This window comes from Acromyrmex echinatior, unplaced genomic scaffold (assembly GCF_024713525.1).
Source record: "Acromyrmex echinatior isolate Ae372 unplaced genomic scaffold, ASM2471352v2 Scaffold20, whole genome shotgun sequence".
NCBI lineage: Eukaryota > Metazoa > Arthropoda > Insecta > Hymenoptera > Formicidae > Acromyrmex > Acromyrmex echinatior.
In genome coordinates, this window is record NW_028259054.1 from 1,451,709 (window position 1) to 1,467,438 (window position 15,730).

Consider the following 15,730-nt stretch of genomic DNA (forward strand, 5'->3'; position numbering starts at 1 on the left):
TCCGCGTCCGTATTTGTACGGAGCGAGATACCGGTCTTGTTCCATCGCATGATTGTACCGTTACAGCTTTTCGAGCTGACGTCGCGCGGCTTTGCTGTCAGTAATATACTAGTATATGGGAGGGTTCTGGACCACGGATACATGCGCCTGGCTGCTACCAGGCTGCGTTGGCGTCTCACAAGAGGAACTTGTTGGAGGAGAAAGGAAGGCGGGAGTTGTATGAGGGAGAGTGTAGAGATGTAAATAATAATGCTGCGTAGAGAAAAGAAGTAAAAATGTTTACCTGATACCCCCCTCCTCCGTTACCTCCTCCGCAGCCGCCACCTCCACCATCTAATCGTCCTCTTCCTGATCCACTTCCTCCATTCACGCAGTTTCTTCGGCCCAAGCGGCAATCTCTGCTGCCTCTGCCTCCTCTTCAGTTTCTGCCACCACCGCAGCAAAGTACGAGGGCAAGTCAATAAGTTTTTAGAAAAACATAGTAAAATACATTTTTTTTTTCAACATAGTCTCCTTTCAACTCGATACACTTGATCCAACAATTCTTCAACTTTTTCAAGCCGTCCGAATAATATGATTTGTTCATCCCTTCAAAATAAGCCTCTGTTTCGGCGATAAGCTGCTCTCTGGTGGTAAATCTCCTCCAAACCATTTCTTTAGATTTGGAAACAAGAAATAGTCGCAGGGGGCTAAATCTGGCGAATATGCTGGGGAAGCAATTCGTAGCGGAATTCGTTGAATTTGGCCATCAGTGCCGGGCACGTGTAAACCCGTACATTATCTTGATGGAAGAGTACTTTCTTCTTTGCCAAATGGGGATGTTTTTTCTTTAAAATGTTGTTGAAACGGTCCAATAAGGCGGCTGTAATCGTTATTGATTTGCTTTGACAGAAGGTAATCAATATAAATTATACTGTGTGCATCCCAAAAAACTGTGGCCATCACCTTTTCGGCCGATTTCATGATCTTTCTCTTCTTCGGAGATGGTTCACTCGGTGAAGTCCATTGTTTTGACTGTTCCTTGGTCTCGGGTGTGAATAGATCCATGTTTCGTCCACAGTAATGAATCGACGCAGAAATTCATCTGGATTACGTTGAAACATCTCCAAACATTGTTTTGAAATCGTCACACGATCGCGCTTATGGTCCACAGTGAGCAAACGCGGCACCCATCTTGCCGATAGCTTTTTCATACCCAATTGTTCATGCAAAATTGAAATCACTGTGCCATGTGATATGACTATGCAAACCTCAACAAGCTCGCGCACTTTCACTCGTCGATCAGTCAAAACAATATCGTGAACTTTATCGATGATTTCTGACGTAGCAGCCTCAATTGGACGTCCCAAATAAGGTGCATCACATGTGGATGTATGACTATGTTTAAATTCATTCACCCAATTGTATACAGTTTCAAACGCTGGTTCAGATGTGCTATGAATATTATCCAACTCGGCTTTGATTTCTTTCAGCGTTAAATGTTTGATCCTTTCATACGTAAATGTTTGATCACTGCACGAAACTCGTTTTTTTTCATTTTGCAAAAATACAAAGTTGTTCGCTTTAATTGTCTATAGAAATAAAACCATGCGATGAATTCCGCTTAAAATTTGACAGTAATCAACTGAAAGATGCTACTTGTCAAAAAGTAATGTGATATGACACTGCGAGTCCTCTGACAGATTTTCTAAGAACTTATTGACTTGCCCTCGTATATTACACAAAAGTGTAGTAATTCCTTCTCATTAGTTAAATCGAAGATGTCGAGCATGAACTCGATCAATTCACTCGTACAAGATGCGAAATTAATAATCGGGAGGCTCTCGTTAATAGTCGACATCTTCCTCCTTCTCTTCGGTGGGAGACCCTCGCAGATAGAGACATCCTTCTCCTCAAATTCGCCGGTTTCCGTGAGGGGGATATTCTCCTCCCCTTCATCATTTTTTTCAAATTTAGGGCTCTCTGAATTTCATTTTACACACACACACCGTTTAAATACATACAACTGATGAATCTGTGCGCAGACAAGACGTGAAGCAGGAAATTTATTTTAAAGCAGAGAATTTTTGTTTTATATAGCAGAACTTTTTTTCTGCTTCACTGTTAACAACCTTTTTAAGCAGGAAATTTATTTTAAAACAGAGAATTTTTGTTTTATATAGTATGAATCCGCTCACGGACAAGACGTAGGCAAGACTGACGCTGAAAAGCATTCTTCGTTGTAGCGAGACTCAGGATTTATCTATGGCAATCTCGTCTACGCGTGTCTCGTCTACAGATTACTAAAGCCATCTATTGGAAAAATAATGGATTTCTTTTTACTACACTTAATATTTTTATTTCTATTATACTTATTCGATTAATTCTATTGTACTTATTCTAATAATGCTTTTAAAGCGAACGCAGCGATATTCAGACGCGATGATATCATCGATCGCGATGATGCTGCCGGTACATGTAATATGATACCACGAAGATAGAAAAGAAAAGAACGAATAAATATCGCAAAGACGGAAGAAATGAATAGTTTCAAACTCTGAGACATACAGTTTAAATATTCATTTATTTTTTATATGCTATATATAGTATTATCCATAGGAACTAATAATTCACATTTAATATGTAACTAATAATGTGTAACTAATAATTCACATTTAATATGTAAACTTTTATTATAAACGCTAGGTGTTTGCCGCATCGTATTTATTATTTGATGCGTCTTGCGATGACATCAATGTAATTTAATATAACAAAAATGCGATGTTTGCAATTTCGCAAGCATCGATAGCTTTATTAGATTTAGCATAATCAAAGATTTTTTAAGGACATACCGCAATAAGTTACAACATGTCACGGCATGTTTCGCGATGACGTCATCAATGCGATTTGATATAAATGCGACGTTGCCAAATAGTGTACATGTCACGTGACCAGATTTTTCACGAACATTCGACATGGTACATGTCACAACATGTTCGAGCGGTGATATCATCATCAATGTAATGTAATACGAATGTCACGTGACCAAGTAAATGGTATAAAATGAGAAGATTTAGACGCACCGCGTCATTAATCAACGCAAGCGACATGGAGCGCGATTTGATACAGCAAGTGACCCAGCTGAATACCAGAGAAGAGTACGTCGCATGACGGGAACAACGAGTTCATAGAATCTCTGAATGATGTTACAGGAGGTGACGTCAGTAAGCGAGGAGGATTACGTCACAGGAGGGGGAGTAGATGACGTCACTAGACAAGTGGATGACGTCGCGGGGATGGCAGTGTGGAGGACAAGAATGTCCCGGGTGCGGGAAATTACGTAGCTGGAAATTACGTAGCGGAAAATTATGCAGCGGAAACTTGCGTCCGCGTCGCGGTAAAGACGTGGCGCAGGTTGAATGGCCTCCGGGCACGGTCCGCCGCCGTCATCGTCGAACCGCGCCGCCGCCTCTGGATGCGGTTACCACCACGCATTATACAGGGTGCGTCTAAATCACCAAAATCCGGACAAATCGAACAATTTCTTGTTGTGGCAACCTCAGAGAGCCTCTTTAATGTGTACTATTTGTATCGAAGGTCCTCCTCGGCAATTCGACGCATTGTTGGCTCGCTTACACCAACAATCGATGCTAATTTTTGCAACGATTGCCTTGGGTCATCCGAAATCAGCGTTTAAGCCCTTTCAACGACTGCAGGGATCCTCGCGGTGCGTTCTTTCGAGTGACTCTTCCTCGCTGGCATACTGGAACCTTCGTTGGACTGTTCTAAAGCCGTATATTTTGCCACAACGTCATAAACAGTGGATCTCGGGTATCCAAAGAACCGAATTATTTCCGTTGCTGAGCGCTCGGCGTGAAGGTCTTCGATGATCGCGGCTTTTCGATTATACTCCGCACTTGGTTTAAACATCGTGGCCATTTTGAGAATATGACTGTTTATTAGAAGCATCAGGCTTTCTTGGACGCCAATAACAATCTCTGGCGGAGGCACAGTATAGCGGAAAATTTGAATTGAAATTTGTCCGGATTTTGGTGACGCACCCTGTATTTACCATGTATACTTACTATTAATACTTATATTTTTCCTCTTATGTGTTGCCATCCTTTTCTCGCACGCGGAATATTTTATTTATTTATGTATTTTATTTTATCTTATTTTATTTTTATTGAGATTCTTTAATAATTATTCGCACTGCGAATAATAAGAGTGCGATTTATCGAGCGCTACGGTACAATCGAGCATAATGCGACACGGCAAAAATAAAGGAAAGAAGGAAGGAATGAAGAAAAAAAGTAAATAAATGTGAACAATGAATTAACCCGTATATGTATATTTATTTCATTTTATTTACATATATATTTATGTTTATATTATATTGCATATTTTTCTCTCCGTTCCAATACAAACGCGATGTCGTCATCTTTTGACTACAATAATTTTCCTTCTCCTCCGCTCCATTATAATTGTAATGTCGTCATTATCGCGGTTTGCCCTCCTTTTTCGTTTCAACCGTCGGCGAATGCGGCTCATCTCCTCCTCCATTTATCGGGTGTTCTCTATTAATTCATCAAATGCTCCATTCAACTGCGCGATGACGTCCGCAGTACTATGTCTGGAATAGAAAAATAAAAATATGAAATGATAGTTTAAATTAATAGAACATATTGGGTATGGGAATAAGTTTCCGCCCATTGCAGAAAGATGTCGTTAGTAGCATTGTGTTTGATTGAGAACGGCAAGACATGTTTTTGAAAGATATGTGTCCAAACTTTTGAGCCCAATAGATGGCATTCGTTCGAAGCGTAACAAAGAGTAACTTTTTTTGCGTTGAAGATGTCGGAATTTATTCCAAAAAAGCAACATTTGCGGGAAGTTTTACTCCATTATTTTATTTTTAAAAAAAGTGCTGCGGAAACGCATCGTTTGCTCATAGATATTTACGGTGAGCATGCTCCATCGAAAACTAGTTGTAAAGAATGGCGATTCAACAGTGGTGATTTTGACGTGCGTGACAAAGAACGCGAAGGTGCACCGAAAAAATTTGAAGATGCAGAATTGCAAGCATTACTCGAAGAAGATTCGTGTTTATCGCTCGATAGGTTGACAAAAGAGTTAAATGTTGATAGATCCACTGTTAGAAAACGTCTACACGGGAATGGTGCAAAAAGAAGAAAATTGGGTGCCATACAAATTGAAAGAGAGAGACATGGAAAGACGTTTGGTCATCTGCGAGATGCTTCGTCAATGACAACAAAGGAAGGGTTTTCATTCATCGTATCGTAACTGGCGATGAAAAATAGATCTACTACGATAACTCTAAACGCTTGAAGGCATGGGTGAACCAGGTCCATCAATGCCAAAACAAAATATCCATGCTTCGAAGATTATGTTGTGCATCTGGTGGGACCAAAGAGGTATTATATATTATGAGCTGCTCAAACCGTCCGAAACCATCACTGGCGATCGTTATCGGCTACAACTGATACGTTTAAATTAAGCTTTGAAAGAAAAACGACCGGAATGGGACAATAGGCACAACAGCTGATTCTGTTACATGAATATAATAAATAATATGGCCACACGTGCAAAACCGGTCAAGAAATACTTGGAAGGAGTAAAGTGGGAAATTCTGCCCCACCCGCCGTATTCATCGGACATTGCCCCTTCAGATTTCCGATCCATGCAGATTTTGTTCCGATCCATGCAGTCGGCCCTTTCTGGAGAACGATTCAATTCTTATGAAGGTATTAAAAAATGGCTTGATGAATGCATCGCTTCAAAAGAACCAGATTTTTTCATTCGAGGAATCCGTTTATTACCGGAAAGGTGGGAGAAAGTTGTCGCTTCCGAAGGAGCATACTTTGAATAAACTTACTTATATAGATTTGTTTAAATAAACACATCTTTTTCATTTAAAAAGGGCGGAACTTATTCCTATACCCAATAATATCACATGAAACATGAGTATCACAGGTGAGAACCGTGATACGTCGTTCAAGCCAAATTGACACGCACCATCAGAACTTAAATCATAGGGTAAGGGGTTAATTAATTAATGTATTAAGAATAAAATACTTACATTTGTCCCAACAACGGATTGTCAGCGCTGATATCCAAATTTCAGTAAAGCCGCCAGGTATTTCGATTGTAGAAGTCCTTTGTAAGATCTTCAGGAGCTCGGCTAAGACCTCGGTCTTTTGCACTAAGAAGCGCATATGGGCATTCTTCACATTTGCACACTGAATCACGTTATTAATATTTGCCATTATAAAAATCTCGCATAGACTGAATGACAGACTGATTGTCTGCGGGACTATGTGAGATATTATATATTATAGTAAAGATATTCGTAGAACACGATATCATTCCGAGAAAAGAACAATGCCTTGATAAAAATTTACACCTCAGCCGAAAAGTATATCACACGATCGAACGATCTCAAGAATAATTCAGCATTTTTATCAGTTATAATTAGATCAAGTGTCTACCATCGTAGTGTTACAATCATCCCGATTAGTTAAAGATTCCATGTCTTCGTAAACATCCAAGATTTCGATGTACATGCGTTCTCGCTCATCGTCCAGAAGCAAATTCCACAGCCATGTTCGTTTCTCGCATTCCTTAATGTACACGATATCATCTTTAAATACAGTCGCCATGATCAGACGAGGTTTCGCCTCGTTGTACGGATCATCCCATCCTCCTATAGTAATATATCCATAGTGAAACACTCAACCAGGAAACGCAAGACCTGTCGGATCTTGTCAAAAATTTTCATGGTACGGGACTTGTAAAAATGTAATGTGTGAGAACAGTCCCCTGTTTCAGCACCACTACTTCTTTGACGATAAATTTTTTGTTAACGACGAATCCTTGCAGATCCACAAACGTTGCTATGACCAAGATGAGCAATTCTTCAAGACTATGCTTCACCCTAGTTTTTCTCTCCCTTTTAAAGTTCTGACATTTGATTGTTTTTCTTCTTCACCGTCAATCTTCCTTATATATAGAGATAACTGTCGAACGGCAATGTATAGAAATTCTGCTGTTATATGGGTATCCGTATCTTGTCGCTATACCCAAACGTAGTGTTGACATACGGATTGTATGTGTGAATCTCAATCTTGAGGATGCAGTCGTCAAAGATCGGCTCACCGGTAATTCAAGATATCAGCCATTTCGTACGATGAAACCCAACGACTTTAAGAATGCAACGTTAGACGCAGTAAGTTTCTTTCCAAGTGTAGTATTTCCAATAAAAGATGTATCTTTCGTCTGTTTCGGCTGTACGTTCAACATAAGCATTTCACGTTAGCACCGCCATAACCTGCAACCTAACTATGATCTCTTTTCCGCGAAAATCAAGCAATCGACCGTCTTGGTCCACCACGTGAATCGTCAGATCCGTAATGCTCTGTACAATCGGAAGATAAATGATCTGCATCGGCCTTCCTGATATCCCGGCGGCATGCTCGGCGAAAATTCGTGTATCGTGTGCACGCACCTATTGTTGCTGTACGCACCCGTGGTCACGTTGCACTCGATACGTATGATATTCACATTAATGATCTTTATTGGCACGTCCGACTCGTGCCACTGTCGCGGCTCCAGCATGCGATTCGACGAAAATTCCAGTAGCGAGCCAATATTGTGAGGTTTTGCAAAATTTATCCTATAGGCGCATTTGATCTCACTTCTCATCATATTGTTGTTAGCGATAACCAGCGGGAAATCTTCCTCGTCCTTCGCATCGCGAGAACGTAAAATTTCACGCTTCAGATACCGCTCTATATCACGCAGTTAGTACGATTCTTCGGGAATGACAATTTCCTAGCCGCCATAGTAAAACTTGTTATTTGAATTTACATTGGCTAAAGTACGTTTCAAAGTCCGTCAGACCGAGCTCGTAATCGCCATCACCCAATCTACCACTAGAAAGTAGCTCACGGCGAGAACGCTGCTGGTCAGCATAAACATTAGCGATATGTTTCAAAAGAGCACTGAGTTAAACGATGCAATGTTGGTCCTTAAATTGCTTGTCATAGAAACTGTTCATAGAAACTGTAGACAAAGCTGCCCACAATTGTTCTGACTGTAACGTTGATGAGACGTGCGATTGTATTCGATTACACTGTTTACCAGATACCGTTCAAATTCCTTCGGCGATCGAAGATTGTCTGTTAAAATACATGATGCGATTCCCTCTTTTCACATACGCTATCCAATGCGTACCAGATCCCTCGGCATTGTCCAAATTTATGATACCGCTCTCGTTTTGATGTACTCTTTCAATCGGTAATGTAATATGCATAAAGATGCCTCTAAAATATGGAATGCGCATACGATTTGCAATTGCACATCGATAGTTATTCCCTTCGGCATTTTTAACGGTTCATCGATTTTTTTTTCTCTGCGCGATACCTTGTCCGCGCTTGTAGGGAGATAAAACGCCGCGGCCTTCTATGGCGTGATTATATCTTCCAGCTGACGCTGCACCGCTTTATTATCGTTTACTGCCTTGGCGATTTCCACCGCGCTACCGATAATGATCCGAGAATGCCGAGCAACGTAGAACTGGCAGGATGCAGCCGCGTTTCACTATCGGAAGGATCTGCTTGCTCTTTTTCTTCTTTTTTGTTTTCAAACCCATACCAATCTTTGTTTTGGCCTTCATAGCTGTCCAAACTGCTGTGGCTGCGGCTCTCTCTCTCTAAGAGTCTAATCCTTCGCAATAATGCGTTTCCGCGCTTTCTCGCCGACTATATTGTTAGCCGCATGTCGTTCAGAGAGGTTGTTGCTGTGCGAATGCGCTATGTCGTGCTCGCAACACGCAGCATCCAATGAATTAATTCCTTGATCATCTCTAGAAAATCGCTTTTCCAATCGCGTTTCCGGACGAAACTGATATTCCGGAATATATAGTTTGAATATATAGATATCCCACAGCAGTACAATTTTCGATATGTATTCCAGTTCCTTTGAGGTTAAACTGTGCAGATCATCCGACACGACGAGAAATATTTTGATTACTGATCGATTTCACTCTACGCAATTCTATAAATAGGCCCGCTCGCGATATCGTTTTCAGTATTTTATAGAAAGAGAAAATGTGCGGTTCGTGCGTCAGTCACGGACGATCAAAGTGATGAATTTTGACGGCAAAGTGCAAATCGATAAAGAGACGCGCAAACATGGCGACATGCTACCGGCATCTATACGTGCTGTCATTTGCGGACCATCAAATTGTGGCAAGACGAACATGTTGATAAACCTATCATACGCACGGCGTACGATTCGAAAACGTGTATGCATAGTCGAAATCGCTGCAACAATCGAAATATCTACCTAGCGAATTTGTTAGCACCGATCGAGGAAATCGGTTATTTTACATTCTCTAATAACAGCGACGTCATTCCGAACTTCTGAATTTCATCTTTATCTTTGACGATGTGGCATGCGACAAGCAAAACGCGATAAGAGAGTACTTTGCAATGGGACGACACGCAGACGTCAATTGCTTTTATCTCTGTCAAACATATGCAAAGATACCAAAGCACCTTATACGCGACAATGCAAATCTGTTGATCCTATTCAAACAGGGTGGTAATCTGAAACGCGTATACAACGATCACGATATGTCCGATAGTGTGCTTACCGATGGGTGATACAAAAAAGGATCTAATGACTTTGCAATACCGTGATGTGATCAGTTGACCTCGATACGTTGACATGAACGACAACAAAGATAGTTAAAGAGATTGAAAAAAACGAGAGATTCGATTCGCAAAAAGTACCGCGCGTTGAAGACTGGTAAAATGGAGGAGGATATCGCTTTGGAGAGGCTTTAAATCTATTATCGACCCGTTGAAACAGATTGTTGAAAATACTGTTGAATCCTCCAAGGATCCTATTATGACTGAAACATTCTTTTCTGGAGAAGACGAAGAACCAAAACCCAAAAGAAAACGATCGAGTGCTTTGTACGACAATCCTATACAGGCACGCCTGTGAAATCAATGTTGGGTCAATCGAAAACCGTACCATCCACTTTGAATGAAGTGGCTGAAATAATACAACCGCGCGATTTATCATATGATTACGCTCCCACCATCGAAGAAATTTTCAAGATTTCCGATGAACCATCTATTCGACACCTTCAAACATCCGAGGGACAAGAAAAGCTGCATGTAAATTATGGTCCGTTGGGACAGAAATATCTGAAAGCGGTAAGAAAGCCGTCAACATAGACGTTGTGTATGGAGTATACTTCAGCGAGAGAACGATGCTTGATGACAAACGTATCACCTTGCACAAAAACGTTGATATAATTATAGATGAGAAAAGATACGATGGAACACCGGGCGAAGTTAATTTTCATGAAATTTTCCAACGAAAGTATCTGTACGGATGATGACGTACAGACCTACAGGAGCATTCTGCTGATGACAAATGCTCACCGGCGCGGTCATAGCTCGAGTAATCAAGTAATGGATAGTAAGGCATACAAGTATAAGAACATAATAGCGTCATTGGTGTCGGGTAAAAAAGTTGGAACAGGAATAAACAAAAGAGTGGATTTATCGCGTATGATGAAGCTAAACGATAACAAGATCGACTATATCCATTGGTATGATTCCAACGAAATTGTGGATCGTCTGCGATTGCTCGAGGCCTCGCGCCAGACGGGTCACAATGATCGCAACAATGAGATCCTGTCGATTATGGAAGAACTTCGCAAAGCCAATCTGATTATAAATTAACTTCGTTCTACACACGTCGTTCAGTTGATATCGCAATGCCGATCAACAAGTTTGGACTATCGCTTGGAGAAGGAAGAAGCGAATCGCATTATCAGTGGCGTGGATTGCTCAGAAATTGTGTTAATGCTCTTTGCATAGTCGTGCCGATTTGACACAAAGTCGCGCAAGATTCGGTGAGTAGTGCTACCCGTGGATGATGCGGATGCAGCAAACAAACGATACGTGCAACAAAGTGTTCAAGATTTGAAAGATCTGAATGAAATCGAGAGGAAGATTGCCTTACAAAATAATGTGCAAAGCCAAGAGTGGGAACGAGATGATGAAGGCGATCGCAAAGATAATCCGAAACGATGGAAGATGTCCAAAAAATTTGCATACTGTCAGAGAAAAGGAATTTTACAATTCAGATGTGCAGAAACTCTTGAAGAAGTACAATATTAATAATTATTCTACGTATTCTGTAATGAAGGCCTCGGTCGTCGAACTGTTCAATCGTTGAAGAACGACATGTGGAAACAATTTACGCATAATGGAAATGGATCGATATTCTGCCGCGTCTCATATCAAATTACAACGCGTCCAAGCATCGAACTATTGGTGTATGTATCCCGTCGATGTTATTCCCACGATCGCCGACAGGCTCTTAACTACGGTTTACTATCCCGTAAAGATTGCAGCACCCTATACAAAGTTGGTGATTCGGTACGCGTAAGCAAATTCAAGACAGTCTTTGATAAAGGTTACACGCTGAATTAAAGCATAGAGGTGTTTAAAATTATCAAAGTGAAACAAACTAATCCAGTGACGTATCTTCTGGAAAATTCTCGCCGAGAATGTATTGCTGGAGGATTCTACGAATACGAATTGCATAGCGTCGCTAACTCCGACGTATATCTCGTTGAAAGGGTGTTGCGCAAGAGGGGGAACAAGGTTTACATGATTGGGATTTGACAATTCGCACAATTCGTGGATACATAAAGACAATGTGTTGTAAAACTTATATTTATTATAAAAATATAAATACGTATTATACATATTATAAATATAATATACATATTGTATTTTTTACATATTATACAAACTATATACATATTATACATATTTTACATGTTACATATTAATACATATTAATCATACTATACAAATGTGTTTTATTTACATCGGTAATGCCCCCATGGCAGCGTGTCGGTGGAATTTGGCACGATATATCGTCGTGCGGATTTAGAGCGATTTTTATTTCTGATATCATGTACACCTCGTGCAATTTGGATCTTATGCATGACTATCTACGCGTTATTTCGATTGTGTCATTCAAGCATCACGTGTAATCCTCGAATTTTATAGACCTCGCTACAACGTTGTTCTTGACGCCCTTTGCCTTTTTCGTATCCTTCTTTTCTTCTACACGCAAGGCATACATTTTCGCTCTAAGTCCGAACGAATTCGGTTATGATGGCACCGTTGTTCTCGTCTTTCATAAAGCCAGGAACTTTTTTATACGCGACCGGAATGCCGTACGCGTTGTCGCTCGTGTAAAATCTACTTATATCGCGTTTCATGATGTTGTCACATTCTATGGTATACGAGACTATTAGTATCGGTATACATTTTGCATTTTTCGCGAAACAGCGGTGCCATGTACTCGTGGTGAAATTCCTACAAACACGTGGATATATCGAGGATGCACATACCCACGTATTTGTCAAACTTCACCTCGCTGACGCGAGCTGACGCAGTTCTATTGCGACCAGATTCTTCGAAAAGATGCTACGGCTGAAAATTTGGTTTCGCACAATCATTACTTCAGCACCATATCTACCTTCCCATTGTGTTAATAACTTTACGTCGACACGATCGCATATGTTTTTCATGATTTTGCCAAATACCGTGTTATTCACAAGTTTGTATATAAATTTTTTTCAAAATTATTTTTGACCAAAGTTCTAAATTTTGTATTTAGTTCTATATAATCGCGTAGCCATGGAGATTGAGTGAATTGCAGTATACGGTGAATCTTTGTAATACGGAGACTGTGACGAGTATACTGCTGCAGGTTACGATAACATATAACATAATCCTGTTTATCGCATAATGTTGAGAGGAGCTTGCCATCGCGCTTGTCGGGTGGTTTTTCACGCGTTGTACAGAATGGTCAGTGTGGCAGTGTGCGAAGATGTTGCGTACTCTTCGGGTCTACCTCGAGAATATAGCCTGTTGTCGAATCTAACACGATGGTCGTAAAGTCAAAATTCTGTACGTCGTCGACCCATCAAAAATCGACGTAAGGCAATGGTTGACACATTGTCCAGCCGTACAGATTGTTAACGTCATAGTATTTACATCAAGTACGGTTTCGATGGATCGTACGACATGTATTTATTGTTGGCTCGCGCGTTCGAACACTGACTAAGACCACCGCGTATACCGCGCTCGATGAGCATGTCAATGTCTGTGAGCAGTTCAAATTTTACACACGTGCGCTTGAACATGGCGTCCCACATGAAGCCCGGTAAGGTCTAATAATACGTGGAGTCGAGCCCATAACTCGCGACGCAATTGTCGCGGAAATTTTCAAATGTTAGCCAACGGCAATATGTCCGTTTTCAAATATAAGTCGCTATATTCACCGAGTCCGGATGGAGAACCGCTGACAGCGTGCGCGTAAGCATCCTCAGATACAATGTCGTCTGTCAATGAACTGTAAAACGACTCGCGAGGCAGTAAACACAGCTCATCCAACTTTTCCACATAGTCAATGTACTCATACGGAAAGACGTCCTTTCGTGTCAAAAGATTAAAATTTTCTTCTGATAAATTGAAAAATTCCAATTTATGTGTTGTAGTATTCGTAGCTTATCTTTACTGAGTGTGCGAGAGCGCACCGCGCGGAAAAATTCGAGTGAGAGTTCGGCGCACGGCTGGTATGATGCACGACAGTAAAATCAACTCAGTTTCTTTGTAATTTAACAAAAGAATTTCTTTAATATATTCAGTTACAAAGTCAAAAGATATAATTAATTAAAGATTAGATTAACAGAACATTAAATGCGGTCACCTTTTCCAAATTGAGTTTGGAATCGCGGTGATGGAAAATCTCGGCGATTTTTCTCGACGCTTCTCGAAAGTTTCGGTTTATAGCGATTTCACTAAACGGTTAGCACGGCGATTTTACGAAGCGAGATTATGACTCTAAGAACTCTAAGAACTTTTTTGGAAGTAAGAAAGAGGACGGCGAGATCGAAGCATTTATTGCTTTCGGCCTGAGCTTTCCCTTTTAGGAAAAATCCAATAAAAATTTGCCACAATCGTAATTATTACGTGGCATTAGGTGTACAAAATTGATTGGCGCTTTGGATTCTTTTCTAGCGACGTTCAACGTAACAGTCATGCGCGACAGAAGATCCGTGCGTGGGATTGGTGACAGCGCGTGACGTATTCGTCGGAGCGCGGCGCTCGCGTGCGCGAATTGAATTGTTCTAGAACCTTCGATTGTCCGTTGCCGGTAACGACAACTTGTTTGCGTGTAACGAATTGTTTTTAAAAAGAACAAAGAACGACGAATTTGATGATTTTAACGAGGATTAAAATCATGTTTGAGATGAAATCACGAGCTCAATTTGTGCATGCGTTCAATGACAATTAATGTCGATCGACTGAAAGAATTCTTGCTTTCCTTTCGAATTACCGATCTCAAACATTCTCGCCCGCCTCGTCATCTCCGTGACGATGTATGTATTGACGTTACCTCGAGCTCGTTGAGATTACAAAAACTGTAAATAAGACAAGCGATACAATACAATGAATTCGTGGAAGAACTTGAACCGTAAACGAGAGTTGTATGACAGATAACATTGAAAAAATGATTCACGAAAATACAAGCGATCAATTCAAGCTCTTCTTTACATTTGATGCATTAGCGTGCGAGATAAACGCGTTAGCCTCGTCTGGCAATAAAACTAATTTGACCAAAGGACGGGTTAATTCGGATGAGGCGGTTTTGACTGTGACCACTCGCACTACGCCGTCGTCTCCAGGATGTAGCTGCGTGATTCGCGCCAGAGGCCACTTATTTGGTGGTGAGAGCTCGGAGCGAATGATGCATAGCGATCCAAGGCGTGGTGGCAAAGCGTCCTTGGTCCATTTCGGTCTGGTAGCCAGAGTGTGTAAGTACTCGCGTGACCATCTCTGCCAGAAGTGGTCTCGCATTCGCTGAATAAGTTGCCACCTGGAAAGAAAATTTTCCTTCTTGTCCGACAAGGACGGCTCCGGAATGGCCAGCAGTGGTGCCCCAATGAGCAGGTGACCTGGTGTCAGAGCCGTGAGGTCGTCGGAGTCGTCTGAGAGTGCATACATGGGCCTTGAGTTCAGGCATGCTTCCACTTGTGCGAGCAGGGTGCTCATTTCCTCGAAGGTGAGCCTGGTTTCGCCGATGGTTCGGCGCAGGTGATACTTAGCCGATTTCACGGCCGCCTCCCAGAGTCCACCAAAATGAGGTCCCGACGGGGGATTGAAATGCCAATGGATCCCCTCCGATGTAGCTACGTGTGCGATCCTTTGTCCTTCTGCCGAGGAGGCTCGAAGCATCTCGCGAAGTTGCCGGTCGGCGCCCAAAAAATTGGTGCCGCAATCCGAATATATGTCCGAGCACAGTCCTCGGCGAGATGTGAATCGACGGAGAGCAGCCAGGAAGGCGTCGGTGGTGTAAGCTGAAACAGCCTCAAGGTGAACGGCTTTGGAGCTAAAACAGACAAAAACTGCGATGAATGCTTTGTGAGCGCTGTGCCCCCGCCCTTTGCTCGTCCTGATGAAAATAGGCCCGGCGTAGTCGATGCCCACGTGAAGAAATGGGCGTGCAGGAGTCACTCTCCCTGGAGGAAGGTTCCCCATTTTTGGTTGCGGAGTGGCAGCCCTCCACCGAGTGCACGTCACGCATTGATGCAGCCATCGCTTGACTACAGCTCGACCTTGTG

At 41.7% G+C, this 15,730-nt stretch overlaps 1 protein-coding gene and 1 pseudogene across 1 annotated transcript in view; one reads left to right on the forward strand and one right to left on the reverse strand.

The window, feature by feature from the left end:
- The window catches only part of LOC147906605 (uncharacterized), an 83,024-nt gene that overhangs the window by 14,945 nt on the left and 52,349 nt on the right, over positions 1–15,730 (reverse strand). The gene's annotated exons all lie outside the window — the stretch shown is intronic.
- LOC147906606 (uncharacterized) lies at positions 9,807–10,858 on the forward strand (annotated as a pseudogene).